The sequence below is a fragment of the Dipodomys merriami genome, unplaced genomic scaffold, assembly GCF_024711535.1.
Source record: "Dipodomys merriami isolate MVZ:Mamm:240054 unplaced genomic scaffold, mDipMer1.0.p SCAF_1508, whole genome shotgun sequence".
Classification (NCBI taxonomy): Eukaryota; Metazoa; Chordata; class Mammalia; order Rodentia; family Heteromyidae; genus Dipodomys; species Dipodomys merriami.
In genome coordinates, this window is record NW_027202836.1 from 125,252 (window position 1) to 145,968 (window position 20,717).

General features: G+C 38.4%; 1 pseudogene; it reads right to left on the reverse strand.

Moving 5' to 3' along the window:
* Window positions 1-689: 689 nt before the first annotated feature.
* Window positions 690-19,661, reverse strand: LOC138827130 (anaphase-promoting complex subunit 4-like; annotated as a pseudogene).
* Window positions 19,662-20,717: the final 1,056 nt, after the last annotated feature.

Below are 20,717 nucleotides of genomic sequence, written 5' to 3' on the forward strand. Positions count from 1 at the left end.
GATTGCTTTCTATACCAGCTGCTTGGTGATAGGGGCCACTCCCGTGCTCTGCCATCATCACAGAATGATTCCATATCTCTGAATCCTTTGGTTCTAGATCCAGCTAAGTCTCTTAACAGAGGTCAAAACCTATGAGATGTCACCTAGGATTTTTAAAATAAAGTTAGTAGTCCTATATTCATGGAGGGACATGGTGTGAGGGAATAAAGGAAAACGCAGAGAGATGGCTGGATATTTGAATCCCAAGTATTCCACAAGCTGAAAACTATTCTCCATTTGTCAGGGAGTAGACATTGATCAACTGCAACAATCACAGAATTCATGTTTTGATCATGGTTCCTATTAGGTGTGAGAAACAAGTAGGCCCTTATTTTAACTGTGTGGCGGTTATCTACCTGAACATTATGCAATCTAGCACTAGAGTACTCTCAGATGGAGTGGTGACTGGTGACACTTGAGAGACAGAGAGAAAAGGGATGGGAAAGCAGAACATTTGTCACAGTTCCATTTAGAGCATTCTAGGACCACACCTGTGCTATGATCACCAACTTCTTTCCAACAATTTTATCTTATCATGAACTTGCCAACAATCATTCACGTTGCACTGAGCAATGATTCATCGGCTCATGTCAGGTCCAAGTGATCCAAAGGCTGCCACAGTAACATGTAATAAACAATGGCAAGTTGGATTATGAGTCCAGTTCAGGGTCAAGCTTCTCCACTTTGACGACTATCTCTGGGGCTGGAGCATCAGCAGAGGCGTGGTGGGCCTCTGTCTCTGACTCGGACAGCACTTCCTCCTTGATCTTCACAGGCTTACCACTGGCTTCCTTCTCTTCATCTGAGACTCATCCAGCTCCCATTCATCATCGATGTCCATTTCAAATACTCTTACATGATGGAGACTTGAACTTAACTAAAGAAAAGGCACATTAATGTGTGTGTGTGTGTGTGTGTGTGTGTGTGTGTGTGTGTGTGTGTGTGTGAAAGCGCACATGCACCTGGAACTGGGACTTGAACATGGGGCCTGAGCATCTTTTGCTCATAGCGTTCTAGTGGAGCCACAGCTCCTGAGCAGCTAGAATTATAGGTATGAGCCACTGGTGTCAGGAGTTACATTAACAATTTTCTAACTAATGGCTTTGCAAACAAATTTTATAAAACGAAGCAGAAATCAGAAGCTTTAAGCAAAGTATAGATTTATAGGAAAGTTATATTTTTAACAATTTACTATAAAATCACCCAATTCCACCTTCATTTTACATAAAAGGATCTCCACACAGCACATGGTGAATTTATGTAACTTAGAAGCCAAACTATTTTTGCCAGTCCTGGGGCTTGAATTCTGGGCCTGGGTGCTATCCTTTTGTTCAAGGTGAGCACTCTACCACTTGAGCCACAGAGCCACTTCTGGCTTTTTCTGTAATTCATTGGAGATAAGAGCCTCTTGAACTTTCCTGCCTGGGCTGGCTTCAAACTAAGATCCTCAGATCTCAACCTCCTCAGTAACTACGATTACAGGCGTGAGCCACCAGCACCTCGCTCTGAAATTGCTCTTAATTACTCAAAGTTTCTCCAAACAAGAAAACAAAATAACTAGCCTGCTGCTTGCTCAGTTAACTGAAACCAAGGGACAGAATGACAAGCAGAGAATGAGCCTTGGAGATGACATGCTTGAGTACTCATAGGATGCTGCATAGAAACAAAGCCATACTCACCACACAGGACACTTTGTGAAAAACATTCCCAGCAACGTACTGAGCTTTCATGCTCTCCAGTAACCGCCAGTGCTTCTCAAAGTGCAGGGTGCATGTGGGAATAACACTGCTTTGTTCATCTAGCCTGGAGGAAAAACCAGCCCAGGAATCAAACAGTACCTCCACCTCCCACATTCACTAGAGGAGGGGTTTGGGGCAACTGGGGTCCTACTCCCACCCACACTCCATTCCCAGGTGACAAGACAGTCTGTAAAAATACTACATTCCACAGAGCCTTGGCTTCATTTTAGTAAGGTCTTGGTGCCCTTTGTTTTTTGGGTGATGGGGAGGGAGGATACAGTACTAGAGATTAAATTCAAGCCTTGCACAACTGAGCTATGCACCCAGTCCTCAATTCCCTTTCAAGGAGAGCAGATGCTCATGTTTTTAAATTAGAGAAGGAATCTCATTACTTTAAATCCTCAAGCAACTAAAACTATCTCCTAGAACTGACTATAGACTCTGCAATGGAACTGGGGTCCCAATTCTGGAAAACACTAAAGGCAAGTTTATAATTATTTTTATAATTATTAGTGACAACAAACTAAAGTTAATGCTATCCTTTAAAACATAACTCAAATGAAGTCCTCTTCTCCATTCCAAATAATTCCTCATCTTATTCTAGCAAAAAATCCTAGTTTAATATTAAAGCAAGGGACAAGACAATGATTAAAGTCGGCACATTTTTTCCCGTTTTTTAATTTTTGAGGTAACATACAATTGTAACATTAGGAAATTTGTAACATTTGGGAAGACTTTGTAGCATGAAGGAAGACTTACCTTCTGATTTTTTTCAGTTGTGGGGTAGATGATCCTCCTAAATTTAATAGCAATTAGTCTCCTCCTCATCTTTCCTAACAGTGTTTGGTGGGTTTCAGTGTGTTGTATGAAGTTCGGATTTTAAAAATACAAAGTAGGAAGCCAGGCAGGCACTGGTGGCTCATTCCTGTAATCCTAGCTACTCAGGAGGATCATGGTTCAAAGCCAGTCCATGCCGGAAAGACTGTGAAACTCTTCTCTCCAATAAACCACCACAAAACCCAAAGTGGCACTGTGGCTCAAGTGGCAGAGTGCTAGGCTTGACCTGAAGAACTGAGGGACAGCACTCAGGCCCAGAGTTCAAACCCCATGATGGACAAAGAAAAAAAAAACAAAGCAGGAGGTTTTCTGCTCAGCTGTCTGTATGGGTAGACCAGTAACTAAAAAAACATTGCCTAGCATATGTAAGAAACTGGAATTCTTGGCATATGGTAAATATAGCTAAATATAAGCTAAGCCTGGTACCATATGACTGACAACTCAACACCTTGGAGACCATGCAAGAACTTCATGAATTTGAGACAAGCCTGGTTATTTCAAGGCGAGGCAACCTGAGATACACAATGGGACACTTCTTTTTTAAATTTTTGGTGGTTCTGGGTTTTGAATTCAGCACCTGGTACTGTACCACTTGAGCCACACTTCAGCTCTTTTTGAGATCCTACCTTTAAAAAACTAAAGCTAACTTTAACCACACAGACCCTATACCACTAAGGTAGTTAGTTACCTTGTGGCATAAGTTCTAGTGAATTGATACTCTGCAGCATCTTCACTGTTATACACAAACGACAATGGCAACTGGACCAAGAGTCTGTCTCTTCCTTCACGTCCCATGGTGTCTTTAAGAATGACTGTTACAGTTTCATCATCATAAAACTGGGCATCTAAACAGCTGTAGTTGCTGGAAGTGAGATGCATTTTGTTATATCAGAAATGATCATAACCACATAACATGCTGACACTAAGCAAAAACAAAATAAAACCATAGGTGATATTCCCTGCAATGACAAAACACCTTATCAGTTTATACTTTTATATCAATTTTCACAAATATAACTAGTTATAACAAAATAAGTAATCATCAGATCAAACAAAATGATCTGTGACATTTTATCACTGTTCTAGAAAACTCTGAACATAAATGGCTAGGCCTTAAGCCTGTGAAAATTTCATGAGTTATACCTTATATATAACTGAGTGAACAGAGCTAACAAGAATCAAAGTAAAAGAAAATCTGCCCCCCTACAAATGACAGAGCCCCTTTATTGACAGCACATCTGACATAGCACTGACTACACATACATCACACATGCTTCTGTCCCAAATCAGGCTTGGGCGTTATTTTCTTCTGACTTTTTCAGTTGTAGCATAGGTGAAGCTCCCAAATTTCACAGCAATTAGTCCATTACTTACAGATCTTGAAGAAAGAAAGGAGAGAGGGGAATGAGACCCTATGGAACAACTACATAGCCAATAAATCTAAATGCCTGAACAAACATGACTGGCAATGTTAGCACACATATCTACTTCCCAAATCCCAGACCAACACTACCACTTCCACTCCAGAATACTATAATTTAAACACTTAGTCAGGCAAACCAGCTTGGTTTAAAATCTTAATCACTAAGCAGCTAAAGGCCATAACTAAGGAAAACTAACATCTTGAATTCAAAAATTCCCTTTAGTGAAGGTTCTCAAAAGGCACATAGAGCTCCCCTATGACCCAGCAATCACCTGCTGGGCATTTACCCTAATGACCACAAACAAGGCCATACTAAAGCTACCAGCACAACTAGGTTTATTGCCGCATTATTCACCATAGCTAACATATGGAACCAACCCACACGCCCTTCAGTAGATCAATAGATCAAGAAAATGTGGTAAAGCTGGGGGCCAGTGGCTCACGCGTGTAACCCAAGCTACTCACGAGGTTGAGATCTGAGGAATGCAGTTCAAAGCCAGTCCAGACAGGAAAGTCTGTGAGACTCTTATCCTCAATAAACCACCAGAAAACTGGAAGTGGCACTGTGGCTCAAGTGGTAGAGCACTTGCCTTGAGCTGAAGAGCTGAGGGACAGTGCCCAGGCACAGAGTTCAAGTCCCATGACCAACAAAAAAGAAAATGTGATACACATATGTATACATACATACACACATATGTATACATACATACACACATGTGTGTGTGTGTGTATATATATATATATATATATATATATATATATATATATATATATACATATATGGAATTCTATTCTTCCATCAGAAAGAATGACACTGCCCCATTTGTAAGGAAATGGAAAGACTGGGAAAAAATCCTATCAAGTGAAGCCAGACACCCCCCCAAAATAGGTCCCATTGTTTCCCTTATTTTCAATAATTAGTATACTTCTAGGATAATTTTAACAGATGAGAAAAATAGCTCAAGAGCTATGTACATATGACCATATAAGATGATGCTAAGTGAAATGAACTCCAAGACATGGAAACATGAGGTTTTTCTTTGTTATTGTTGTTTTTGTTTTGTTTTGTTTTTTGGTTCCGTTCATGGGGCCTGAACTCTAGGCTTGGGCGCTGTCCCTCACCTCTTCAGCTCAAGGCTAGTGCTCTACCACTTGAGGCACAACGCCACTTCTGGCTTTTTTCTTTTTGCTTATGTGGTGCTGAGGAATCGAACCCAGGGCCTCAGGCATGAAACGCAAGCACTCTACCACTGAGCCACCTTCCCAGCCCTGTTGTTTTTAATGTACTATGTACTTTTTGTTTCTTTGGTGTGTTCTTCCCCCTGCGGTTTATCCCCTATTGTCACTGTATTTGATTTTGGTACCCTGGTATTATACATACATTTATCTGAATTAGGGAAGGGAAAGGAGAACAGAATCGTGAGACAAAGGACAAGGGGGATCCAATACAATAGCCATATTCACAAGTCAATATGTTGGAAATGATCTGTACAATTTGGCAAGTGGGAGGATTAGGGAGGGGAGGGAAAGGACAAAAATGAGGCAGGGGGTAACAAGTTAGACAAGAAATGTACCTATTATCTTACTTATTAACTGTAACCCCTCTTGACAATGAAAAAAGAAATCCCTTTAGCTATGTGCTGGTGGCTCATGTCAGTAATCCCAGCTACTCAGCGCTGAGATCTGAAGATCATCATTTGAAGCTAGCCTGGGCAGGGATCCAGGAGACTCCTATCTTCAATTAACCACCAAAAAGTCAAAAGTGGAATTGTGGTTCAAGTGGGAAAACAATAGCCTTGAGCACAAAAGCTGAGGGACAATGCCCAGAGCCTAAATTCATACCCCAGAGTGGCACACAAAAATAAACTAGTACCTTCATAGTGAGACTTAAAACGATTTAAAATGCTAATGGAACCCTGAATATCATTTGATTTTCAGAATGTTTACTTTGGAATCTCAAAAAGTCTCTGTGGGCAAGAGCTCTTATTTGATGAAAGATAATTAACCTAAAATTTAAAAAAGCCTTTCTATAAAGTACTTACTAACACAGTTTTGAATCACTAAGTGTTCTTAGATATAACACAGGTCTGCTGTCATTTTCCTAAACCTATTTTTAAAAAAAAACTTATATACGAGGCTATATACTAATATAAAAGTTAAAACTCTAGAACAAGAAGGGATCAAATAGCTTCTCAATTCAGCATTACCATCTCCCAGATGTGAGAACTGAGAATACTGAATGCAAACCTAAAGTCATGAGGCAGCTTCGCTGAAACCCGAAATGCTGGAGGGAAGCTGAATGGCTTATTATTATTACAAATATTAAGCTCTCATCTCTTCGGTTCAAACTTCAAAGGAATACTCACTGGGAAATATCAGTATGCCTTAATCTTAAGATACACATTTTATACAGTGAGTCTTCTAAAATAGTAAAAAGAAGGTACTGTAGATTTGAACTTTTATTATTCCACCTAAGGAAAGAAAAGTAATGTATTTAGCTATTTAAGTTTAGAACAAAAACTACTGTTTACACAAGACGAGGAGACACACACAGAAAAGGAAATGTGAACAATCTGCGCGCAGAGTCCTCACTAAAACAAAAGCAAAAAAAAAAAAAAAAGAGAAAAATTCAAACTTGCTGCTAAATTATACTACCTAACAGGTAAAGAAGATAACCTTCTAGCATCTCTATATAATGGAATACAGATGGCTTGATTCATTGATTTTCCAATTTCATCCTACAGAAAAGCAAGATTTGGAAACATCATTAGAGAGAAGGGGAGCAGCTAGTGGTGAGGAGCCTGCTTGGCCTGTGCTAAAAGACCACTCCCTCCCTCTGGTCTCATGACATCAGTCACTGACAAGACACACCAGCTCTGGGACTAAGACTGTATTGAGATTGATCTGGGGGGGCAAATAAAACACTAAAGATACTTTACTAAGACGATAATTTTTAAATTTATGTGAGCAGAAAATGAGGGAGGGGGTTACATTGTTGAAAAAGAAATGTACAGTATTCAGTACCTGACCTATGTAATTGTAACCTCTCTGTACATCACCTTTACAATAATTTTTTTTTTTTTTTTGTCGGTGGAGGGGCTTGAACTCTGGGCCTGGGCACTCTGTCCCTCAGCTCTTCAGCTCAAGACTGGGCACTCTGTCCCTCAACTCTTCAGCTCAAGACTAGTGCTCTACCACTTGAGCCACAGTGCCACTTCTGGTTTTCTAAGTGGTTTATTGGAGATAAGCCTCATGGCCTTTCCTGCCCTAGCTGGCTTTGAACTCGATCCTCAGATCTCAGTCTCCTGAGAAGCTAGGATTACAGGCATGAGCCATAAGTGCCTACCTTATAATAATTTTAAAAATACATAAAGTAAAATAAATTTATATAAGGAATTAACTATGGATATAACCAAGCCATAAGAAACTGCCAATTTTGACAATCAAAACGAGTTGAATATCAGCATTTTTACAATTTATCCTAATATATATGTTCATTTACATAGACGAGACATACTATACTCTTGTTCCCACACGAAGACATGCATTTCTTCCCAACTTACTGCTGTCATTTGCAAACACTGATCAATAATGGTTTCCATTTGCCTTTTCACAAAATGCAATGATTTTCGAGCATAATAAGGAAACAGCAAAGGGCTTTCTGGTTTCAGACAAAAACAGAAACAAAACAAAAACTATAGCAAACCAATGATTAGGAGAAAATAATCCATTGTCAGAGGCAGTCCATACTTTTTCTTTTTTTATTTTTTTTTATTTTTTATTTTTAAATTTAAAATTTTATTTTATTTTATTTGAGAACATACTGTACAGAAGGTTTACAATTACATGGGCAGGATAATGCATACATTTCTTACCAAGCATTGCAGCCTCCTCCTTTGTTTACCCTTCACCTCCCTTCCCAGCCACCCCCTCCCCCCGACCCAATCATACCCCCTCCCCCCCCACACCGACATTGTAAAGCTGGTTTTGACATGACATTTTGTACTTCTCATTGTTGCAACAGGTCCACCTGAATCCTTAAACGACTTGTTTGTCCCCATCTCCTCCACATGTTATACTGACATCAAATATAGTGAAAGCAGGGGTTACACTGTGGGGGAGGAACATACAAAGCAACAAAGAAATAATCTTATAAATGCATTAGAAACACATGCATGAAAGAAACGAAAACATTAAAATACATATTTAAGGGTTCATTTTCCTAACATCATATTATCTGACCTTTTCCGCTTGACTCATACCTATACTAGATATTGCAAATAAGGGAAACCATGGGACCTATGTTTCTTTGGGCCTGGCTTACTTCACTTAATATAATTTTTTCCAAACCTTTCCATTTCCTAACAAATGGGGAAATGTCATTCTTTCTGATGGAGGCATAGAATTCCATTGTGTATATATACCACATTTTCTTGATCCATTCATCTACTGAGGGGCATCTGGGTTGGTTCCATATCTTAGCTATGGTAAATAATGCTGCAATAAACATAGTTGTGCTGGTAGCTTTAGTGTGGTCTTGTTTGTAAACATTTGGGTAAATGCCCAAAAGTGGGATTGCTGGATCATAGGGGAGATCTATGTGAAGTCTTTTGAGGAACCTCCATACTGCTTTCCAAAGTGGTTGAACAAGTTTACATTTCCACCAACAATGAAGTAAGGTTCCTTTCTGTCCCCATCCCCTCCAGCATCTGTTGTTGTTAGAGTTCTTGATTTTTGCTGTTCTAACTGGAGTGAGGTGATATCTCAATGTTGTTTTGATTTGCATTTCTTTTATGGCTAGGGATGTTGAACATTTCTTCATGTGTCTATTGGCCATCCTTCTTTCTTCTTCAGAGAAGCTTCTCTTTAAGTCTTTCGCCCACTTATTTATTGGGCAGTTGTTTCTTTGAGGAATTTGTTGTTGGGTGGTTTAATTTTTTGAGTTCCAAGTATATTTTAGATATGAGACCCTTGTCCGTTGTATGGCTAGTAAAGATCTTCTCCCAATCCGTGGGCTTTCTATTGATCTTGCTAGCTATGTCATTTGCCCTGCAGAAGCTCTGCAACCTTATGCAATCCCATTTGTCCAACCTTTCTTTGATTTGTTGTGCTTCCGGGTCTCTATTCAGAAAATTTCGGCCTGAGCCAAGGAGACCTAGGGTTTCTCCTATTCCATCCTGTAATGTTTTCAGAGTGTCTGCTTTGAGTTCAAGGTCTTTGATCCATTTGGAGTTGATTCTGGTGCAGGGTGATATATAAGGATCTAGCTTTAGTTTTCTGCATGTAGTTAACCAATTTTGCCAGCACCATTTACTGAAGAGGCTGTCTTTCTTCCATTCTATTGTTTTAGCTCCCTTATTGAAGATTAGATGGCTATAGGTCTGTAGGTTCATTTCTGGGTTTTCAATTCTATTCCATTGGTCCTGAGGTCTGTTCTTATGCCAATACCAAGCTGTTTTGATTACTATAGTCCATACTTTTTCATGGTGGAATTCTCATTATACTTTCGACATACCTTGTTAAAATAAATGACCAGAATCTCCCTTCAATCCAGTCCACTTAATACAACTACATTCGCTTGGTCCTTCTCATGCTTAGTCCTACACCAAAGCCCAACAGTAAAATGCTATTGGCTATTAGAAAAATGGAAGGCATTGGAAACCATAAGCTATGTACTGAAACCTGTTCTTTCTTCTCAACTCTGCCACAATGTGATAGCAGCAGCAGTCCAGGATACTCTGCCACTGCTAGCTTTGTTTCTTTTTTGCTGTTGTATTCAGTATGCTTTTTATTTTAAAATGGCTTTTTTATACAGTATTACAATATCCATAAGAACTCATCTTATTCTCCAACTTAAAAGGAAAAAAAACAAAGAGGCCTACTGGGCCTCTGGAACTGCCTGGGATGAAAAGAGCTGTGAATCAAGCTGTGACTCAGGCCCACCAGCTCAAATGGCTCTGAGACTGTCTCTCCCACACTCAGCACTTCCCTTACCAGCTGTGTTAGGTAAAAAAAAATAATCATTTCAGCACTTTAAGGTTCAAGAGGTGACATACTAGGTAATTACAGAAAAACATGTTGCCTTTGTCGCCAGTTCCCAAAACTCAGCTCCTGAAACCCAGATATCCTGAGTAGTAAATGTGATGGCCAATTTTAATTTTTTTGGGGGGGGTCCGGTTGTGGGGCCTGAACTCTGGGCCTGAGCGCTGTCCCTCAGCTCTTCAGCTCAAGGCTAGAGCTCTACCACTTGAGTCACAGCTCCACTTCCGGCTTTTTTCATTTTGCTTATGTGGTACTGAGGAATCGAACCCAGGGCCTCAGGCATGCAAGGCAAGCGCTCTACCACTGAGCCATCTTCCCAGCCCATGATGGCCAATTTTAATGTGGCCACTCTGGCAGGTTCCTGCAAAGCCTCAGGGTTGGGTGGCGTGGAAAGTCTATGCCTTAACCAGAAGCTTATAAGTTTCAGCTCCATCTGCCAGACTGCAGGAAAGGAATCGGGGCTTGGGGTTGAATTCTACCCCAGTGACTAAATCATTATAATGAAGCCTCCATCAAAAACCCAAGACAAACTGGGAGAGAGCAAGGGAAAGGGTGACATTGTCAAAAAAAGAAATGTAATCTTTACCTGCCTTACGTAACCATAACTTTTCTTTTCTTTTTCTTTTTCTTTTTTTCTGGTCCTGGGGCCTGAACTCTGTGCCTAGGAGCTGTCCCTCAGCTCTTCAGCTCAAGGCTAGCACCCTACCACTTGAGCCACAGAGCCACTTCCAGCTTTTTCTGCTTATGTGGTCCTGAGGAATGAAACCCAGGACTTGATGCATGCAAGGCAAGCCCTCTACCACTGAGCCAACTTCCCAGCCCACCATAACCCTTCTTTACTAACCTTCTTAATAATTAAAAAAAAAGACACTGGGGAGGTTTGGATGGCTCCCTGGTTGATGAACATGTTGAGTGCTGGGAGGATCTAAAAGCTGTGGCCTCTTCCTCCATATCAAACCCTGAATGATGTTTTCCACTGGGCTATGCCCAAGTTAAATTTTTATTACAAACAGTCTGGAAAGGAAAGCTGAATGTGTTCCTGAGCATTGTACACCAGTCTGGAAGCTATGCCAACTTAAGGGAGAAAGTTGGGACATATGTCCCATAGTCAAGTCCCACAGAGGTGTGGGTAAGGGAACCTAGCTCTTGGGACTGATGTGATGTGAGGAGTCTAGCAGACTGAGCCTTCCTCCCTCTGGAGGCTAATGATCATTGTGGGTGCTCAGTGTCATAATTGCAATGAATTGCATTGCAGGACCTTCAGCTGGTATCATAACTGGCTGGTGTCAGGAGGGAAAAAATAATTTTAGTGTCAGCATAGTTAATGTACCACAGCACAGTTAATTTCAGGGTGTTTTCTATCTATCATGGTGACATCATACTCTACTTGTTAAAATGCTGTTCTCTAATCAAATAAAATGGACATGCCAAGTAAGCCTGAAGAAATTAGACAAATTTTGAGGTTACTCTTTAATCTCAAATATGTATAAACATGGCCAACATCTGCTTGGTTCATAAAGTACCTTTAAGATGGCTGCTGTTTTGGAGGAAGTCATACCACTGGTTTCCTTCCGTGTTAGGGGGTGACACAAGGCCATCATCTTCATCTTTCAAATACTAAAAATAGTTTAAATTTTTTTCAGTTAAGCAATGATTCAGGCTCTAATATGTATTTAACATTATTCTAGTTACTAAGTTATCTTGTTGTACTGCCAGGTTCTCTGAAGGTACATTATTTTTCTAAGTGAGGTGACAAATTCTAGACAACATGAAAATGACTTAAATGGTCAGAGTATAGTAAATGTAGAAACCAGAGTTTACATTTTGTGGTTCATTTTCAAGATATATTTTAACCTTACCTATCAGGGCTATATTTTAGTTTTACAAGTACCAACTGACAGTATGCTCCACAAGGGCAGTTCTCACAGTGTAGCCCCATCCCTGAGAGTGCTCAGCATGCTTCCATTGACTACAAGGTTAATGCCAGCTTTAGTGCCAAGGTGTCACTTGCCCTTTCACGGTGTCAACATTTGCACTGAAGGTGTGGAAGAAAGAACAGCCAGTACCTGCACCCCTCACCTAGTAGACCAAATTCTTGTGTTCTTTGTCACATATTCAGTTTCATTTATCCTGATAGAACTATTAAATTGTTAATTCTCAAGTCTTGATGGCAGATCTTTTAACGTTTTTTGAGTCAGAGTTAGGAGGCACACGGGTGATTTTACAACACATCAAAGCATGCAAAGTTGTCTTGAAGAAAAACTGAAACTGTCTTGTTTCAGTTGTAAAGGCAGACATTTTATAAAAAATGACATTCCAAGGGGGAGGATGGGAAGGGATGGGAAGGGGAAACTAAGGAGGAGGCTACAATGCTTGATAAGAAACGTACTCATTATCTTGCCCATGTAATTGTAACCCCTCTGTACAGTATTTTCACAATAATAAATAAATAAATATTTTAAAAATGACATTCCATTTTTACTTAGAAACAAAAGACTAGGGGACAAACTGGTTCTTCATACTTAGATGTTTGTGAGGTATTTTTTAATTTTAAAATTTTTATTTATTTTATTAAATAGATGTACAAGGAGTTGCCATGGTTCAGCTTATGGACAAATATGTCTTGGTCAATGTTACCCCTTTGAACATGCATACTCATCCATCCCTCTACCCCCTCAAACTCTTACTTTTGGCAGGTATTTTTTTGAAAATAAAGTGACTTTGAACAAAACAACCTAAAATATTTATTGCAAATAACATTTCAGCTAAACTTGGTTCTAAAGGCCTGTAATTCCAGCACTTAGAAGAGGATGAGGCAGGAATATCACAAGTTTAAGGCCTATAGAGCAAGACCCTGTCTCAAAAAAAAAAAGCAACTTTTAAGCAAAACTCAAAATGTTGGCACCTGCATCTGTTACTGAGTGCCTGACAGCTTCACAGTAACTAAAGACTGATTAGAGTAGACTGAAGTCACATATTTATAATGTATAATGGAAGGCGTCAGTACTTAAAAAGATCTGTAAAAGCCACAGAACCAATATTTCTAAAAAGACCAAGTTATGATGCTATGAAAACAAGCATGAGTAAAAGTGCCTTTCAAAGTGCAAGGAAGATGGAGAGATTTTTAATGAAACTGAGTATGAAGTGTCTACTAAACACAATTTTAGATTCCACATTAAAAACTTCCAAGAGACCAACACTTGGAAGGATTTTGTATAATATTAAAGAATATCCTCAGTTAAAGGACAAAACTAGTTCAGTACTTTCTCCTTTCCAAGGACACACACCTGCTTGAAGTTAGATTTTCCTTATATACATTAAGCAAATTAGCATATTAAAACAGAATAAACACATAGGTAGACATTAAAATTAGCTGTCTTCTATTAAGCTGTACATCAAAGACAGCTGAGAAAATAAACAACAATGCCAGTTATACTGGCATTGTATTATTTTCCATAAAATTTAGATAATATGAATTAACAGTACAAAGTCTTAAAATTCGTTCTTAAAAATCAAACCAAGTTCAATAGAAAGCCCATACCTGACCAACTTTTTCAACATTAAAGTATTTTCTTTTTCGATTAGAAAAGTCTGGAGCCTAGAAAGAACAAACATAGTTTATTTCTAAAAGCTCAAAATATTAAGAAAATAATCTTAAAATTAACAAACTCAATATGTATTTTATAAAACAGCTATCCATTGCATTTAGTTTTTTGCAGATTGTAAGATACATACAGACAGAAGTCTACTTATAGACTTTATGTTTAGTCTTTTTAAAATTAGTCTTTTTATAAAAGTAATTGCTCATTACTTTTTAACCATGAACCATCTTTGCTGTGATTATTTTCAAAGTGACTTAATTGTAAAAATAGCTATTTCTTTCCTCATTGAAATGTTCAGTAAGAAATTCAGTAACAAATGTGATATCTTTCTGAGTTATCTATTAACAAAAAGGGGCAAAAAGAAAACAAATCACGGTAAAAAGAAAGCTTCCCAATAATTTGCCTGAATCCACAGTTTGGGCCTGGGTGCAGGTGAGTGGGCTGTGGAGAGCAAGGAGGAGGCTGGCTGTTCTCTAAGCTCGCTTTCAGGGAATGCTTCTTTCCACATCCTCACAGAAAGAAACTGCTCATTTCCAGGCTTCAACTTAGGTACAACATTTAAGTACTTATATTTCAAGGAAAATAAAAATGCATTTAAGACTTAAGGCATAAGATATAGAACCAACCCAAATGCCCCTTAGTAGATGGAGTGGATCAAGAAAATGTGGTATATATACACAATGGAATTCTATGCCTCCATCAGAAAGAATGACATTTCCCCATTTGTTAGGAAATGGAAAGGTTTGGAAAAAATTATATTAAGTGAAGGAAGCCAGGCCCAAAGAAACATAGGTCCCATGGTTTCCCTTGTTTTCAATACTTAGTATATGTCTGAGTCAAGCCAAAAAGGTCAGATAAGTTGATGTTAGGGAAATGAACCCTAAGATATGTATTCAAATGTTTTTTTTTTCTTTCATGCGATTGTTCCTATCACATTTATAAGATTATTTCTTTGTTCATTTGTATGTCCCCCCCCCCCACGGAATAACCCCTGCTATCACTGTATTTGATGTTGTTATAATTTGTGGAGGGGAAGGGAAAAAAACAAATCATTTAAGTAGGGATACAGGTGGACCCATTGCTACAATGAGATGTACAAGGGCTGGGAAAGTGGCTCAGTGGTAGAGCGCTTGCCTTGCATGCATGAGGCCCTGGGTTCGATTCCTCAGCACCACATAAGCAAAAAAAAAAGCTGGAAGTGGCGCTGTGGCTCAAGTGGTAGAGCGCTAGCCGTGAGCTGAAGAGCTGAGTGACAGCGCCCAGGCCCAGAGTTCAGGCCCCACGACTGGACTAAAAAAAATGAGATGTACAAGTCATATGTCGAAAACGAACTTTACAACTTTGGTGGGGGGGGGAGGAGGGTTAAGTGGGGGAGCGGGGATGGGAAGGGGAAACAAAGGAGGAGGCTACAATGCTTGATAAGAAGTGTACTCATTATCTTGCCCATGTAATTGTAACCCCCTCTGTACAATATTTTCACAATAATAAAAAGACTTAAGGCAGTTAAAGAGTATAAGGATGCTATGTTGTAAGAATTATACAACCTCATTCAAACATGAAAATTGTAAATTCAAATATCCGTAACAGTATTCCGCGAGATGAAAATATTATGCAACCACTCAAATTTATTTAGATAACAAGACCAACGTCCTGTTATCTAACTCTGTAAGAGTACCAAAACCATGAGCAAGGCTGAGCTCAATCAGGACAATAGGTAAGGAAATTACACAGGTGTCCCCTGTTATCTGAGAGATTGGTTCTAAGACCCCCACAGATAACACAATCCTCAGGTGCTCAAGATCTTTATATAAGAAAACACATCCTCCTGTACACTTTAAATCCCATTTAGAGTGCTTGTAACACCTAATACGATGTAAATAACTATTGTTGTATTGTGTAAGGAATAGTAAAGAGAAAAACAAGTACATATGTTTGGAACAGATGCATTATTTTCAGAATATTTTTCATTGGTGGTTGGTTGAATCTACTGAGATGGAACCTGCTGACACACAGGGCTGGCCATAAGTACTTCTGTGCATACCTTATTCAGCTCAGGAAGCACATGGTCTTCGGTCATTCTCAACATGGCTGGAAATACAAAGTTAAAAATTATCTTGAAATGTAATTTTTATTACAGATATACCTCAAAGACCAAATGAGGTTTACTGAACTAAATTTTCCATTTGAACAGTTTCTTTTTACTACAAAAAACTTTCTCTTTGAACAATTTAGTATGAACTAAAATCTGACTTAATCAGGATCTAAAATATATTCAGGATTGTTGGTCCTCACCCCAAACAAAACCTTATTGATTATGCTGCTGGGGACAGAGCAGTAAAAATGCCTTCATGGAAATTACATTTTACAAAAAAAAAGACAACAAAGTTATAACCTTGTGTCAGTGACAAAGCCAGGGTGACAACAGTGTCACATTCTGGAGATAAGAACTGAGCCGTTACTCACTGCTCTTCTACTGCTGATGCTTAGTTAGAGCACGCAATAATTATAAGTAAAACTAAACCACTAATCCCATCAGAGAAAGGATTTCTAAAGTCCTACTTTTAATATTGCAATTTATTCTAATTAAAACTCAGATCTGCAACAAGCTAGCCTGAAAAAACTCCAGTTCCCTATTCCAACTATCAATCATATAGTTGAAAAAAAGGAAACAAACAAAAATATCCAACCAAGAATTCAAGTAACTTAAGATCACATTCAGGTTTTAAACAAAAGTAACTATAGTAGAGTGATAAGCATAAAGTCTGCTTTTGTAATATTAGAACTGAACATTTGGACACTTTGCAGTATTAGCATATCAAAAGGAATTTATCTTGTATTTCACTCTAAATTTTAACAAATATGAGACATAAAACTAAATGTTGCATATGTTGGAGAGAAATGTTTGTTTCATTATTTAAAGAATATACTTCACAAAAATAGCAGTATAAATGGGCCTAAAAAAATGCAAGTACCTCAGAGTGGTGATCAAACCATCTCATGTGAAGTCAACAGGTATTTGTTAATTAAACTGCCTACCCAATGGCAAAGACGTAGTGGCATTACAAAGAAAGTCCTAAAGAAGTCTGTGTACCACTTAGCAAGGGCACCACTGCCCATGAAAATGTAATAGCAAGATCCCAGTTCTGTGCTGTCAGTGATCATCTGTGAGTCCTAGGAACTTCAAAGAGGCTAGCCTGACTACATAACTAAATGTGTAATTTTAGATGATTTCCATCAATTCAACAGCCACAGGCTAGTTAGTGGTTACCACCATGGACCACACAGCTCTAGAGACTGAAGAACAGAGTGTAAAATGTAACACAAGCTACTGAAGGGCTTTTTGAAAATCTTATACCCGTGCCCAATATATAGCAAGGGCTCAAACATTAAATTTTAACCTAAGGAAATGCAGTTGTCCCTCGCTGTATTGTAGCTTCATTGCATCCCAGGGTTAAAAAACAAAACGAAACAAACCAGAAATAGTGATCCCTCACCTATCAGGTAGTTACTTTCCAGAGCAATAAATGAACCACAATAGAGCATGGGATTTTCACTTATCACGGGGTTGTCTGGAACTTAACTCCCAAGATAGGTAAGGGATCACTGTACTAGTGAGTGTAAGGGGCACAGGTGTTACAAATTAGCTTTAATACTTCTATGGGGGAATCATGGAGTAGGTGAAATAGGACTGCCATAGATGGACAACAGTTGAAGCTGGGTGAAAGAAGGAAACAAGGAGGCTCATTATACTATTTTATAAGTATTTGAAATTTTAACAGACTAATTCAAATCTAAGATGTATTTCCACAGTTTTCAAAAGTGTTAAAACAACAATGTTAAAGTTAACTTACCCACAGAAAGCCACTGGAAAAATGCCTTGAAATTCTTTATACTAATGTCTATAACTCTGAAAAGATAAACAAATCAGAAAAAAAAAGTCATGTGCAGTTCATGTAGTACTGTTCAACTGTCACAGAGTAAAATAAACCTTACTGTTCTTCTTTGTCTTGTCAGGATTTAAGCCCTTAGAAGAGCAGATTTTACAAGCCAAACATTATTACATTCCTAAAATTAAGGCAATCAAAAACAAAACACATCTCGATTCTTTCAAAAATTAAGCAAATAAATGATACTATCTGGTTGTAACTGTGTTTCCAAAAAACTGAATCTTTCCCAGCATTCTGTGACATATGAATTCTTTTCCTAACTCTGCAAGTAAGTGAGGAAAAAATTTTCCCACATTTTTTGTTAAAAAATTACTAATCAGTAAAAAAAAAAAAAAAAAACTGACTCCAAGAGGAAGTTACTACTATAAACTTATGTTATGTCACAATGTCTGATACCACTGGACATCATTTTATGAAACTAATCTTTTAGTCCAACAAATAAATGAGGTCTCAAAAATTGAACTCTCTTGGATTTGACACAAATGAAAAAACGTTAAGTATTATAAATCAAACTCATTTTCATTTTGGTGAACTTTCTGAATACAGAGATGAGTTCAATTTTTATAAACTCTTTAAGTTTACTTCTATGTGATAATTACAGTAAGCAAATAATACCTGTACTGATTTTCCTTGAGGTCCTAAGACCTGAACCGGGAGCCTGTGCATACTAGACAACAGTGTGCCAGTGAGCTACATTCCCAGCAGTACAAGTATTTTTTTTTATGTTTCATAATATCACTGAGAGGTGGATCAGTATCAATCACCCTACTAGGAAATCAAAGATTGCAGCACTCCTATGTTATCAAGTAAGGTAACTAACATTCTCTTGCAGCACCAGTGAAAAACAAAGTTTTCTGTGTTCTACCTAACTAATACCTTCACCCCTACCTAACACAACCAGACCACACTAAAGCCCTCCCCCACTGCTCTGTTCCTCCATCTGTAACCCTTCGTAGTGACATTTTTTCTACTTAAGAGGATCAAGAAGTTAAATACTTTCTATTCATCGTGAGAGGTAATCCTAGAAAACTTAGTATATCATATTTGCTCTCAGCAAATGTAAATTCCAAAAATATTCCAAAACACAGGAAAAGCAATGTCATTTCTCCTCTCACTTTGTCTTCTGAGCAAGTGCTGGGGTTTTCACTTTCTAGAGCCCAATCATAATGACAGTGAACAGGAGGAAGCATATGTATTATAAACTTAGAAAAATAAAGAGTAAAGAACAACTTAAAACTAGTTTCAGAAGTACTGAATACTGGTGAGTGACAAAGTTCTCCAGGAGAAGCCAAGTGCAGAAAGCTCAAAGAGCCAACAGCCAGGAATGACAAGAGAGTCTGAGAAGCTTGGTGCTGTGGCGGTTCACGCCTCATCCTAGACACTCAGGTGGCTGAGATCTGAGGCCTGCAGTTCAAAGACAGCCCACACAGGAAAATCCAGGAGATTCATAAACTCCAACTAATCACCAAAAGCCAGAAATGGAGCAAATGGTAGAATGCTAGCCTTGAGAAAAAAAGCTCAGGGACAGCACTCAGGAATTGAGTTTAAGTTCTGAGACTGGCACCAAAAAAAAAAAAGAAAGAAAGAAAAGAAAAGAAAAACAGCTCAACAGAAAGAGAAAGTAAAATGTATTCCTAAACTGTATCTTACTGTACTGGACATACTAGCCAAATATAAATAGATTAAAAACTGAATCAAAGTTAAATTTCATAGACTTGAAACTCTTTGTATGATTAAATAAACTTACAATCCTTTTGCCTTAGCATACCAAGCACTGGGATTACAGGTATGTGTGTAAGGTTCTTATTAATTTCAAATGTAAATATTCACAATCAATAGCATCTAAAAGGAAATAAAAAATATAAAGAAATAGTCCTTGTTAAATAAGTAAACTATACCTAATATATTCTGTTGAGAAATTAAATCACTACCTTCAATTCCCATAGCATCCAGTCCAAGGGGTTTGTATTTTTGCTTCCATGAAGCCATTCCTTTCAGTTCACTCAAATAATACAATAAAGACTCTGAGCCACTAGCACAACAGGAGACATAGTATCATTACTTAGTCACAGGAGACATAGTATCATTACTTAGTCAGGGTGGTAGGCAGTGGTAGACAGTTCCAATTTTTCAGAAATAAAAATTTAAGGTAACTATTTAATTTTCTTGCCATTAAAAAAATTGTATCTCTAGTTCTATAAACATAAGCACAATCATCTGGCTATCATCTACTGAAATGAATATACATGACAATACGATTAAATTTTATATGAACAAATTGTGTTTCACAGTCCTGGCACTATCTGAGGGGAGGCGCAATGCTAGGGATGAAGCTAGGGCCTTGCATAAGCTAGCAAGTGCTCAACCACTAAGCTACCCCTTAGCCCCAATCTTGGCACTTTAAAGAGAGCCAGTAGGCAATCTTGTTCACCCATATCTATCCGATACTAAACAAATAGTTTTTGAGATCCAACTTTGTGTCAGACATTGTGCTAGATGCTAGGGACAGAAAGCTGACAAGAATCAGGTCCTTGTGACCACAGAAATTACAGCATAACAGGGGAGACAGGTCTCAACCACACAATCATACAGTGTAATCTTCCCAATGGCCATAAATACCTTGAGGGGAATGCATAGGACAAGGGTATAAGTGTAATATGAGTTAATATGGGGACTGGTGAAAAAATATGGGGACTGATCAAAAAGAAGGGAACAGGAGCATCTGTGAGAGGTATTCTATTGGATTTACTGAGGAATACACATTCTACAGGGATGAGGATATAGCTCACTAGTAGAATCCTTGCCCAGCATATACAAGACCCTGGTTTTGACCCAGAGCATTGCAAGAAAAGGAAAAAGAAGAGTAAAAAGACCAGACATTTGTGGAACAAAGTATAGAAAGACCAGTGCAGAAGGCATTACATAACGGGCTGTATACAAATTTAAACTGAACATTCAGCATCCGCTTGTAAAACTGTCACTCAAGCAGCTACGGATAGGAACAACACGAGACCTGGAACACTAAAAGGAATTGTGGCTCTGCCATGTACTATCTTTGGGCCATCCATATAACTAATTCAGTTTCATC